Here is a 12,415-nt window from a genome sequence, read left to right as displayed (position 1 = left end):
GATATGCTGCATACATGACAGCATGCTGTATTTGGCCTGTTTGCAGCAGCCTATGCTGCATCCAGTGTGTTACAGGGTGCATGTGGAGTAAGAGGAAGCCCCCTGCTGAGCAGCTCCGCTGCATTGACAGGTGCTTCACAGAGCCTGGGAGTGATTTACAGCCATGCGCTCCCACTCTGCCAGACACATAGCAGTCCAATGAGGCCCATGTGAGTCCTGCATCATCCACCTGCCCTCAAGCATGGACAGCACCACCTCCCGTACAACCTGCTCGTACATGTCTGTATGCATGTCACATCACTTCATTACCTTCTGCATCTTCAAAATTTTTAATTCCATCTTTTGAATGCTGAACTCTCCTTGTCCTAAATGACAAAGTGCACATTTTGACCTTGAGATGAAACCAAGATGATTTGCTAGCATGTTTACAGCATTTGCAACTGTCGGAAGCCATGCATCTGCAAAATAGTATCTTGTTAAGAGAAGACAAACATGTTTGTACCTTTTAATGTTCGTTAATATATCAAGACTTTATTTCAATTTATGGTTCATTGGAACTGGTCCCCGCGACCCTGTCGGAGAAGCGGCTTAGAAAATGGATGGATGGATGGATGGATGGATGGATGGATGGTACTGGATTCACCATGGAATCACACAATGTAAAGGACTACTGGTATTTTCAAATGGTTTAAGAAATTAAATGAACAATTTATGTTGTTAAAAAGTTTTAATCTGACAGTGATTGTATGCAGTAGTACTTGGAGTATTTTAGATACAGGTGTATGATATAGAGATTGCCAATCTCATTTTGTCTTCTTTGTCATATTTAACTTATAGCTTTACTATGCAGCTGGTGTCCACTCTAATACTTGTTACATCTAATTTCTTACAATATTGGTACCACATATGTACATTACAATTTGGACTGTAGCTGTTTAAAATGTCAAAACTAATTAATGGCTATAGACAGCAATTGTGTGAGTGAACCTAATAAAGTGGCCTGAATGTTTTTTAATATTTTTATCTTTATTATCTATATTTTTAATATCTTTGTTTACATGTTTAAATATTTGCATTCCAAACAATAGTGAGAAACAATGGCACAAATAGAAAATATGGAAACAATATGGAAACATGCTGCCACTGCAGAACTGCAAAAAGTAAGAAAGAAAGGATGAACGAAATGAAATAACTTTCTATTGGTTTTATTCTTGGAACATGTATAAAGATATAAATAGCTACTAAGGGCAGTTGTTTATCTGATAGACAGACAGACAGACATATCCAAACCATTAAATTCAGGAGTTTCAATCACTTCCATGGCCACAGGTGTATAAAACCAAGCACGTAGGCATGCAGACTGCTTCTATAAACAGTTGTGAGAATGGGTCGCTCTCAGGAGCTTGGTGAATTCCAGCAACTAGTCCAGTCATGAAATTTCATTGCTACTAAATATTCCACAGTCAACTGTCAGTGGCATTACAACAAAGTTGAAGCGATTGGGAACAACAGCAACTAGGCCTCGTAAAATGACAGTGCAAAATGAGTCAATCTCTACAAACCTCCAAACTTCATGTGGCCTTCAGATGAACTCAAGAACAGTGTAGAGAGCTTCATGGAATGGGTTTCCATGGCCGAGCAGCTGCACCCAAGCCTTACATCACCGAGCGCAATGCAAAGCATCGAATGCAGTGGTGTAAAGCACCACCACTGGACTCTAGAGCAGTGGAGACGTGTTCTCTGGAGTGACAAATCACACTTCTCCATCTGGCAATCTGATGGCCGAGTCTGGGTTTGGCGGTTGCCAGGAGAACGTTAATTGTCTAACTGCATTGTGCCAAGTGTAAAGTTTGGTGGAAGGGGGGGATTATGGTGTGGGGTTAGGCCCCTTAGTTCCAATGAAAAGAACTTTTAATGCTTCAGCAGACCAAGAGATTTTAAATAATTTCATGCTAACAACTTTGTGGGAACAGTTTGGGGATGGCCTCTTCCTGTTCCAACGTGACTGTGCACCAGTGCACAAAGCAAGGTCCATAAAGACATGGATGAGCAAGTTTGGTGTGGAAAAATTTGACTGGCCTGCACAGAGTCCTGACCTCAACCCGATAGAACACCTTTGGGGTGAATTAGAGTGGAGACTAGAAGCCAGGTTTTCTCGTCCAACATCAGTGTCTGACCTCACAAATGTGTTTCTGGAAGAATGGTCAAAAATTCCCATAAACACTAAACCCCTAAACCTTGTGGAAAGCCTTCCCAGAAGAGTTGAAGCTGTTATGGCTGCAAAGGGTGGGCCGACATCATGTTAAACCCTACAGATTAAGAATGGGATCTCTCTCAATTTCATATGCATGTGAAGGCAGACAAGCAAATACTTTTGGAAATATAGTGTAGATAGATAGATAGATAGATAGATAGATAGATAGATAGATAGATAGATAGATAGATAGATAGATAGATAGATAGATAGATAGATCAATCTTTGGTATGTGAATGATCTTACTTATTAACATAAAATCTGCCTTATTCAGAGGCTTGAAGACTGTCTGTATATGCTGGCAATATTTGCTGTTTGTAGTATTTTTTATTTTAGAGTGCACCTCTCCAAAGGAAAAAACAAACAAAAACAAACAACAACAAACCAAAAAAAAAACATTCAGGCATTTTGAATTTGGATTCACAAATAAACTTCAGTTCAGTGATTATGGCAGTGTAGCAGAAGAAATATTGCACTTTGTCAACTGAACACAGAATACACAGTAATAATGATCAGTGTATTAAAGTTTTTGCTCTCTTTACTGATGAAGAAATTGAGGAAATATTGAGGAGATGAAAAGAAATGGAACCAAAATGAATATAAGGTTCTCAGGGCCATTGGAGACATGATGTCTTATGGTAAATTTCTTCTTCTTCTTCTTCTTCTTCTTATTATTATTATTATTATTCTTCTTCTTCTTATTATTATTATTATTATTATTATTATTGACCTATTGTTTTCTCTGATTGAAAAAAAGACTGCAATTGGCTGGTCACCTGTCCAAGGTGTATCCTGCCTTCTACCCAATGGCTGCTGGGATAGGCTCCAGCTCCCCCTACGACCCAGAAGGATAAGTGGCATAGAATATATATGTGTGTGTGTGTGTGTGTGTGTGTGTGTGTGTGTGTGTGTGTGTGTGTGTGTGTGTGTGAAATAAAACAGTAGTAAAGGACTAAAAGCAGGATTTTTCCCCAACAGATGGCGCTGTAGCTTTGATGCTATAAGGCTCTTGCTTTTCAAAAGTCCTGTTAAAGGTGAGATGAAAGTCTGTAAAAAGGCTTTTATCCCAGTATGACAACTATGAACAAAGTTTAATTTTGGAATAATGAGACAGAACACGAACAGAAAGAACACAGACTGATAAAAACAATAGCAGCAAAAATTCATGATGACGGATGCTCAGAGAAAATGCCCTTTTCTTCATCATCAAACATTGTAAAATGAATGTATTAATATTAAACAAAGACAGCAATAAAGTTAAAGCACTCTGAGCAAGGCAGTAATGATATGTATATACACTAAATATATTAAAGTAAATTGTTCCATGTGGAGCACACAGCTAAAATCTCTAATCTATGCCTGAAATGATGCTTGAGTTCTGATATCTGCTACTGTACTATTAGTGGTTTCTATCCAAAAGTATAGGCATCAGGAATAAGTCATCATCAGTACATTTGGATAAAAACTAATAGTACTGATCTTATATTTGGAATACAGTAATTGCAAAAATAATTAAAAAAAAATAATAAAAAAAAATATATATATAATTATAAAAATTAATATAAATATTTCATCTTCTGTTTTATACATCCTGGAGAGATAAGACAGTGTATTTGTGCAATTATTATTATTTTTTAGCAATGGCTGAGTTAATTTAATATATTTTATTAACATATCAGAATTTATATTTAAATATTTCTCCAAATCATCAACATATAGCATTGTGCAAATGTCAAGAACCACCATTCAGTTATTTCATTAAGTACAAGTTTCAGCATAAGAAAAAAAAAAAGCTGAAAACATATGTTTAGCAGAGGCCACAAAAACTAAACCTAATATTATGTTCAATAATAAAAAAGCAAAACTAAAGGAATCTCCAAAATCCAGTCTAAGATGTTGGCTGCATGTTTTACTTCCCTCAATCCAAGTAATCCCAAGCACATTTTAATTTCTTGGCAGCTACACGTCCTTTCAGACTCATAGTGTTTGGTTATCTTCTCACAGTGGAACTGAAACACCTGTGAATTTTTTCAGATCTGAAGTAAGAGAAAGAGCTTGACTTTCACATTTCTCTCAAAAAAGAAAGCTTTACTTATGTTTATCTGATGGTGACAGTTTTGGTGGTCTAACAGGTCTGGCATGATTGTTAGGAGTCTCATTACTTTAGTCATTTTTTGAACTCCATTTTTGGATGATCATGTTTTTTCACTTCACTTTATTATTTATAAAAATATTTTTTTTATATTGAATCTCTTCAGAAATATTAAGTATCTTTTACAGTACTGTATTTGGAGGAGAGAGTGTAGTTTTCTGACAGACAGAAAATTCCAGCATCAGCTAAAAAGACGCACTGTTTCTGTCACCTCAGAGGTGTTTCTGACAAAATTAAGAATTATTTCAATTAACTGGCCAGGAGTGTACTTAAAGTTGGGAAGACTAAATTGTATTCATGTAATTGTTCCTGTGAAGTTCTGTTACTTATGAAAAAAATAATAACTGCACAAAGAAACATAGGAGATATAACCTTAATAATAGTCATTGTCCCTATTAGGGGTATAAGATGAATATCTCAAAATCCTCTGTTCTCTTTTAGAGGGTCAACATTTACTTCAGTGAATTCTCTGTGGCCTGTTATGTGAAACTATGCTGTGCAATTTTACGTGGCTTTTTTATTTACCTTTTTACTAGTAGGCATCATTTCACTCTTGTCCCTGCTTGTCTTATTTATTGCGTCATTTGAGATGCTACATGGTTTGTCTCTGTCATTCATAATGTTTCCAAGTTGATCTGGAGATTACATGCCTGTATATTTAAAGGTGCTTGTTTAGCTTTACTATTAATGAAACACTTAATACTTAAATCCAGCAACAGTCAATGAAAACAGTTCTGAATCAAGAAGGAAAAAGTCATTTCTTAAGTGACAATTGAGCACAATCAATAAACGAGTAGCTGAAGCCTACGAGATTTGAATTCGTCATGGGCAGTGCGCTTGAATTTAACATGGCTACATTTTGCAGACAAGAACCAATAGCCTACACCATTAAACTCACCATGTCTTCGCTATTACATTTTTACATAGAGTGTTCAGAATAGTTTTGAAAAATGAAGAATTATCCATATTAGGCTGACACACTTAAGCAGTTTATAGGAATTTTAAAAATTGACCCAGAAACAATAACATACTTCCCACTGAGATCAAAATATCCAGGTGCTTCACAGGTATGCTGAAGCACAAAGGAAAGAGAAAGCCACACTAGCATTCAGCCGCATTGCAAGAGCACTGCATTCATGACAATCCTTTGCCATAATGTTCTCTAATGATGGACGCCGGATTTGTTGCTGCTTTACGTATTCTTTTTTTAAGTATTTAAGTATTCTTCGATAGAGCATCATGTTTTACATTACTGTGAGACATTCAGATGATTTTACATAGTAAAAGTGGTATATCTGGAAATATGCAGAAATAAACCAAAACAATTACTTCATTCCAGCTTGATATTTTACCATATTTTGGGAGCAAGCAGCCATTTTAATCAAGAACTTGCTGGCAACTTATGTGGTTTTCGGGGACCTTGTATGTACACTGGTTAAAACTGATCTGTTCTGATACTGATTTCAAATAAAACTTGGAACGTTGCTTTAAAAATACCAAAACAATAGCTTTTGAAATCTCAAATATGGTAGTGGTTAGAATATAATCCTTAACAGCAAGTGAACAATCTTTCACTAAGTGCTAGTGAAATGTTTACTCTACTGATAATTAATAAAACCAATAAAGATGAATATCTAAGATATACTGATCTATAATTTGCTCCTTCTGTTTTGGGGATTTGCATCATTTGCACATGAAAAGGAACATTTTAAACTTCGACAGGGTAAACAGGCTTGTTATACCATTTTTTCCCCTAAGTATTAAGGAATAATAAGTGTTAAACATAAATGCAAGATGTTACTTTCATGTGTATGGGTCATGTGTGGTCTTCTGCCCTCTCAGCATCTTCGCTCTGTTTCTTTGTCAAATGTTTACAGTTGCAGCATTTGTGTTCTGGGCTGCTGTGTAAATGTTATTAGTACCTTGGTTGGTTGTTTGCTTGTTGAATTAGAATTCAACTTCAGACTCCTGTCTGTCTCATTTTGCCTCCCCTGTGTTTTGTGGATTTGTATTCGTGCTCTCAGAAGTGCTTTTGTGTTTGATGATTTGTTTGCATGCTTTTAATTTTGTGTTGTGAGTATGTCGTGTTGTTATGCGTGAGCTGGCCACTGTAATTTAGAAATGGGAGAAACAGTTGTTTACCTCACCCATTAATTGTTCCCTAAATGTTCTGCGGAAAACAGATGTGGCTTTCTTTAACATGAACACAGATGTGTGGGCAAAAACTACAGTGACACCAGCGATCATCAGTTGCAGAGATTACATCTTCAAGTAGTGAGTGATTAAACAGGCGCTGCAGGAGTTTTATATACAAAGCACAGTTTAACAGCTTCTGTACCTAATACTTCAAAAAGTTTTAGTGGGTGAGTAAAACTTACTATGTTGATTTTTGTTGTTTTTTGCTTTTGAGAAGCACTGTCAATTAGACAAGGTAGGCTGTATATATGCTAATTGACAAAGCAGATAGTTTTCTTGAACAAACTGTCATAACACAGACCATCACATCCCTATCCAACTTAAAACACTCTAATTGCCTTGTGTAAATATCTGAGACATGAATCTCCCCTGGTTTTAATTTAACCATCTGATTATGAGGGAATCCAACTGTATACTGATATGTACAGTAGATCTACATTTTGCTTGTATGAAAAATGCACATTTACAGGTACAGTGAACATATTTTAGAAATGAGGGAGGAAACTGCTCTAGCTGCTGTTTGTGTCTGGTACTGTTTAGAACTATTTGGACGTCAACTCATAGGATCAAATGATATGTATTACGCGCCAAGATCCACTGTACTTCACACAAATTGTGCTCCTGCTACCACATTTTCTGTACATATAGTCTAATTTAATTGATTAAGTACAAATAAAAAAAAGAAAGAAATAGGACATAATTCATGTAAATCATATAAATACATGGATAAAGACATTGGTTGATGTTATCAAGACATAACTAATTAGTATTGATTATTATCTTTTGTTTGTGTTTCTGGACATACTTGTGAATACAGTATGTGAATGTGAATTTTATTTTTTTAAGTTCAACTTCTCCACATTTTTCTGTGCTGCTAAAGTGTTTAATAACAAAAAAGATCTTGCTTTTTGTCTGTTTTCTTTGCTCTTCTTGTTTGAAATCTCTGCTTCACATTGTAGTTGTGTCAAACTTTTAGAAAGTGGACCAAAGTGATTTTAAATAGCATGGAATATGACTAATGACAGAAACATGTTAAAATCATTGCTAGAAAGTCCTTGGAAGACAAATGAATTTTCAGCAGAATAATTAACTTAATTAACAAATTTGCATGCATATTCATCAAGCTATTCAAGTCTCTCCAGCTCGGCTTGATGAACGTTGGTGTAATAACCATCTCATTTACATTCTGCCATCCACCGCCATTTGTAGATGAAGATGAAAAATAAAGAAAATGGCACACATATATACGCACCCGGGCCCTTCATGTATCATCTTAGAATAGACCTCAATATGAAGATGGCGTTGTACAATTAAAACACACACTTGCTTTATCATGATAAGGGATTGCAGTGGCGAGCTGCGGAGAGTGTGCTTTTGCCTCCTCATGGCTCAGTGTGCTGCATGCCGCCTTGTCCTGGGCTGTGCCTGTGCCTCGTGCCCCTACCCCCTCTGCTCTCTCCTGGGTATAGAGTTGGCAGCGCTCCCTGACTCACAGCTCTCCGGGGCCGGCAGACTGTGGTGTGTAGAAATTGCCGCTCTCCTCACTGTCTCCGCAGGGCAATCTTAAAAGGCAGCAAGGTGTAACGGCACAGACTGGCAGCCTGGCACACAGCGCCTGAGGATACCAGCACTGCTGACAATCAAGCCACACAACCCCACCCCTTCACACACACCAACACACACTCGTCTGTGCAGGCATCTAAGTGTGCTCTTCATTTCAGACTGTGTTTGTATACAAATATATACGTAGCATCAGTTTGGTCACAATATGTAGTTCCCTGTTCAGTCTACCTGCCTTGAATGTAAAGTTTCTTTCTATTATTATTTCCTTGGCATGTAAATGTTGAGCCTACAATATGCATAAATGCAACTACTGAATTGTGGAGAAAACAACAGGTTTATCATTTCTTGTCAATTCAGATTTATGAGATGGTGTTTCTCTGCATATGGGACAATTAAGAGGTGACGGCAATTTGCAAACACGTTTGAGAGGTTCATTAAAATTGCTCTGAAATAAAGAAATCAGCCGTAGGCCTAACCTGAGTTCATTTTGATCGTGCACACACTTGTGATAATTTGAGCTGAACACAACATATGTTCAACATATTCTGGAGTGCTACATTTCACAAAGCATCACCTCCCTGTAGATTCATTCATCAACTTTATAGAGGGGTAGGTTAGTATAGCAAAGAAGAGTTACTGGTCTATGTCTGTCATTTACATTAATGCAGCCATCAAAGTGATGTGAGAACAATGGTTTGAAGCTCTGTCTTCTCCACACAATCTACAATGATGTGATTCAGTTTGCCTCAAACAAAAAATAAAGGGTTCTATGGAATTATGTCTTATGAGAACCTGTTTTGGTGGCCTAAAGTACCTTTCAATTGATGGTTCTTTAAAGAAGCATTATTGAAAATGAGATGTGAGTTTGAATCGCTATTTTAAAAGCCTAAAGAATCTTTATTTTTAAGAGTGTGAGAGTTATTTTCTGTGTAGAGGTGTTTGCTTTTTCAATCTGATTTGTCTTGCTTGTTTCTGAAAAGTATTTTTTTAACATTCAAAGTTACAGCAGACCTCCACATTATGCATATAAAAATTTTAAACGCTGATTATTTAGAGCTTGTTCACTGAGTTCATTACTGTAGCTTGTGACAAATTTATGCGCTAAGCATGCTTTATAGATCTATACTGTCTGAGGTCTTCTAACGTTTTTTTTTTCCGCCTCTCTGTTTTCATTTGTAAATGTGTGCCCGTGTTCATTTGTATATGTGTGCATGCATTTTCCTTGATGTGCAGGATTGAACTTAAAACATTCTGCTTAGAGCAGTTTGGCCCCTTTATCATTGTCAAATGGGTTGAGACCCAAAGGCAACACTAGCACCAATATTTCTTCAACTTATCATCTGCTGTGATGTGAAAAGTGAAATGCCATCGGGTTTGACTGACTTGAAGGCTCCTTTGAAGGTGGCACATCTCCCCAAAAATTGAAAGCAAAACATGGTGTGGTCTTTCAGAACCCAGACCACGTTGTTCCATCATTCTACTGGGGCTGTACCACGCTGAGAGCGTTTGATGGTGGTGTGGGGAAAGTTCTGAAGAAAGTCCCAAATTCACAGAGGAATTTGATTACCTCTATCCATTATCCACACAGTGAGTGATGGAGCCGCTAACCATCTGTCATCTGTTTCATTTGCATCATCAACACCTGCCTGCCTGTTTATTGCTCACCATTTTTTATAACCCCCTCACACTTTTTTAGGGCTTTGACAGAATCTGAAAATGTTTTGTTAAAATACAAATTAATGCACTCATGCTTTGAACAACATCTTTCTGTTTCGATCCTGCATATGTGGATCTGTTTTTCATTTGATTTCTGCCTGAGTGACCCAAAGCGACGTTGAGAAAAGCTTACAAAAAAACAGCCATTTCTTTGACACTGGAAACAATATGAAATATGTTCAGATTCATCATCTGTACTCCATAATGGCAGTACATAATAGTCTCTGTCCTAGCATTGTGGGACAATGAAATGAAAAGACAATGGGGAAACTGCAATAGCTAATTAATAGCTGTGAGTTGAGATCATGTTGTTTGACCCTAAACACTGGCCACTCCTGTTATGTCTTTGTGTCTGCGTGAGTCGCTCTCTCTTTTCTCTCTCTCTCTCTCTCTCTCTCTTCTCCTCCTCTCCAGGTGGCGTCTGACACTACAGAGACTGAGGGGCTGGGTTTTGGCTCCAGCTGGTGATACATGGTCTATCATGACACTTTTTTGGAGCGGGACCAAGTAGCAAACCACCCCCACTCCTGTGCTCAACCACTTTTTACTACCAAATAAAACCTGCAAAGTTCAACCAATCTGTTCCCTGAGGTCCCATCCAGTCCACTGCCTGGTGACCAGCCTACTCAGGCATGCCAACCAATGGAATCCTGGGAGATGTGGTCCCAGTGGAAGGGGTACAGTGGCAATGTGCCAGAAGAGAAGCTATGTGACAGAGATGAGCTCCATTGATTACCATGGCATGTGGTATCCTCTAGAACAGACGTGTATACATGATGTTACCTCTGCAGAGGTACACAAAGAATCTGGAAATGGAAACATTTGGATTTGCATGATTTCATTCGGACTTAACATCCTAGGCATTCTTAGATTTCCTTGTTGTGCTTTCCATCAACAGATGTACATTTTGGGCAGTGGAACTGGTTGATTTCCCATAAAGCTTGAACATTTCCCCCACTGTTGTTGATGGAGGGGGTTGCAGGCATTATCATTCAGTGCTGCCTCCTCCCACCTGCCCTCCCCTCTCCCCCTCCTCAACAACCTCACACATGCACAAATATGCCACATATGTGCATGCATGATGACTGTAACTCATATGAGAGGAGGATAAGTTCTGACCGCAGTGCATCAAAAACAAAATAAACTAATTTTAGGACACACCCATGAGCCAAAACCAAAAGGGCATTAAATATAATTTAATGTATATTGTGCAAATAACACTAAAATAATAATAAACACTAAATTCCTAAGTTCCTAAATGGTCTTTAGCTTGGACGTATGCTTCTAAAAAATCTTTACATTATGTGAAGGTCCTTTTTAATTAAAAAAAAAAAGGTTAGTCACACTCACAAATCTCATTTACAAAAATGTTTTTTAAAGAATCAAATCATTTGGGGAATAAGTGGTTCTTCTATGGCATTGCCTCTGAAGAATCGTGTCTGGCACCTTTATTTTTATATATAATTTTATACACAGTTCTTTGCAGTGTAAGAAATGCCTTCATGTATTTAATTTCCATGTATGTAGTGTATCCATATTTTGCCTTTATTAGAGCTTCCATACGTTTCGAGAAACTTGCTCCCAGTTTTTTTCAGACATTCAGACATTGGGTGCATTTTCTGCTTCTTACAATTTTCAAGTACTCACAATCACATTCAGTGATGTTAAGGACTGGACTCCGGGTTGGTCAGTCCATTGTTCTGAGAACCTCAGCAGCTTCGATGTTTGGTTTGCAAATTTTCTTCTTTTTGTTTATTTAATTTTCTCAGTAGCAGCTCCTGGACGGCTACACACCCTTTCAGACTCATAGCGTTGAGCTGTTTTCTCACCATGGAAAGAAGGACAGAACCACCTGTGGATTTTTTTCAAATCTGAAGCAAAAGCGGAGATTGATTTTCTCCTCTCTCTCAAAGATAAAAGACTTAGGTACTGTTTATCTGACAGTGACAGTTCTGGTGGTCTAAGAAGCCTTGTGTGGTTGTTAGTAGTCCCATTTTCTCAATATCCTAAAATCATTTTTTTAACTCCAGTTTTGGAAAAAAATCAGCAACTTTATTGGCTGTTTTACTGAATATTAAATAAATAAAGGGATGTCTCTGACTTTTGCACAGTATTGTGAGCATGTGTACCATTGTGTATTAATTGTTTTAAATTGGATTAATATTTTAGATTTTAGATGATGAGGAAATCGGTTCCTCGTATTGGTTCACATAAGACCAAAACAGAAATGAATGTATTACCCATATGTATGACTAATAAGTCATACCTGTAAGTATGAGTAATAGAGTGTCCCCAGAATAGAATACTGAAGACCTGAATCATCTAAATCATTTTATGACATGGTTTAAAGCTTATGGTTAGTGTAGTTACATTTATATTCTAGTTAGAACAAATCTCATTTCTTTCCCCTTAAAATTTCCAATCTAGTTAGAACTGCCATACGCAGTCTTGGCATGGCATTTTGAAATTGTCTGCACTGTAGACTGTGCTAGAAATTTATGGGTTTGAATTTGATGCCAAGAGACCATTTGGTC

Source organism: Pygocentrus nattereri, chromosome 3 (assembly GCF_015220715.1).
Source record: "Pygocentrus nattereri isolate fPygNat1 chromosome 3, fPygNat1.pri, whole genome shotgun sequence".
Classification (NCBI taxonomy): domain Eukaryota; kingdom Metazoa; phylum Chordata; class Actinopteri; order Characiformes; family Serrasalmidae; genus Pygocentrus; species Pygocentrus nattereri.
The sequence above is the reverse complement of the archived record's forward strand: the minus strand, read 5'-3'. Positions refer to the sequence as shown.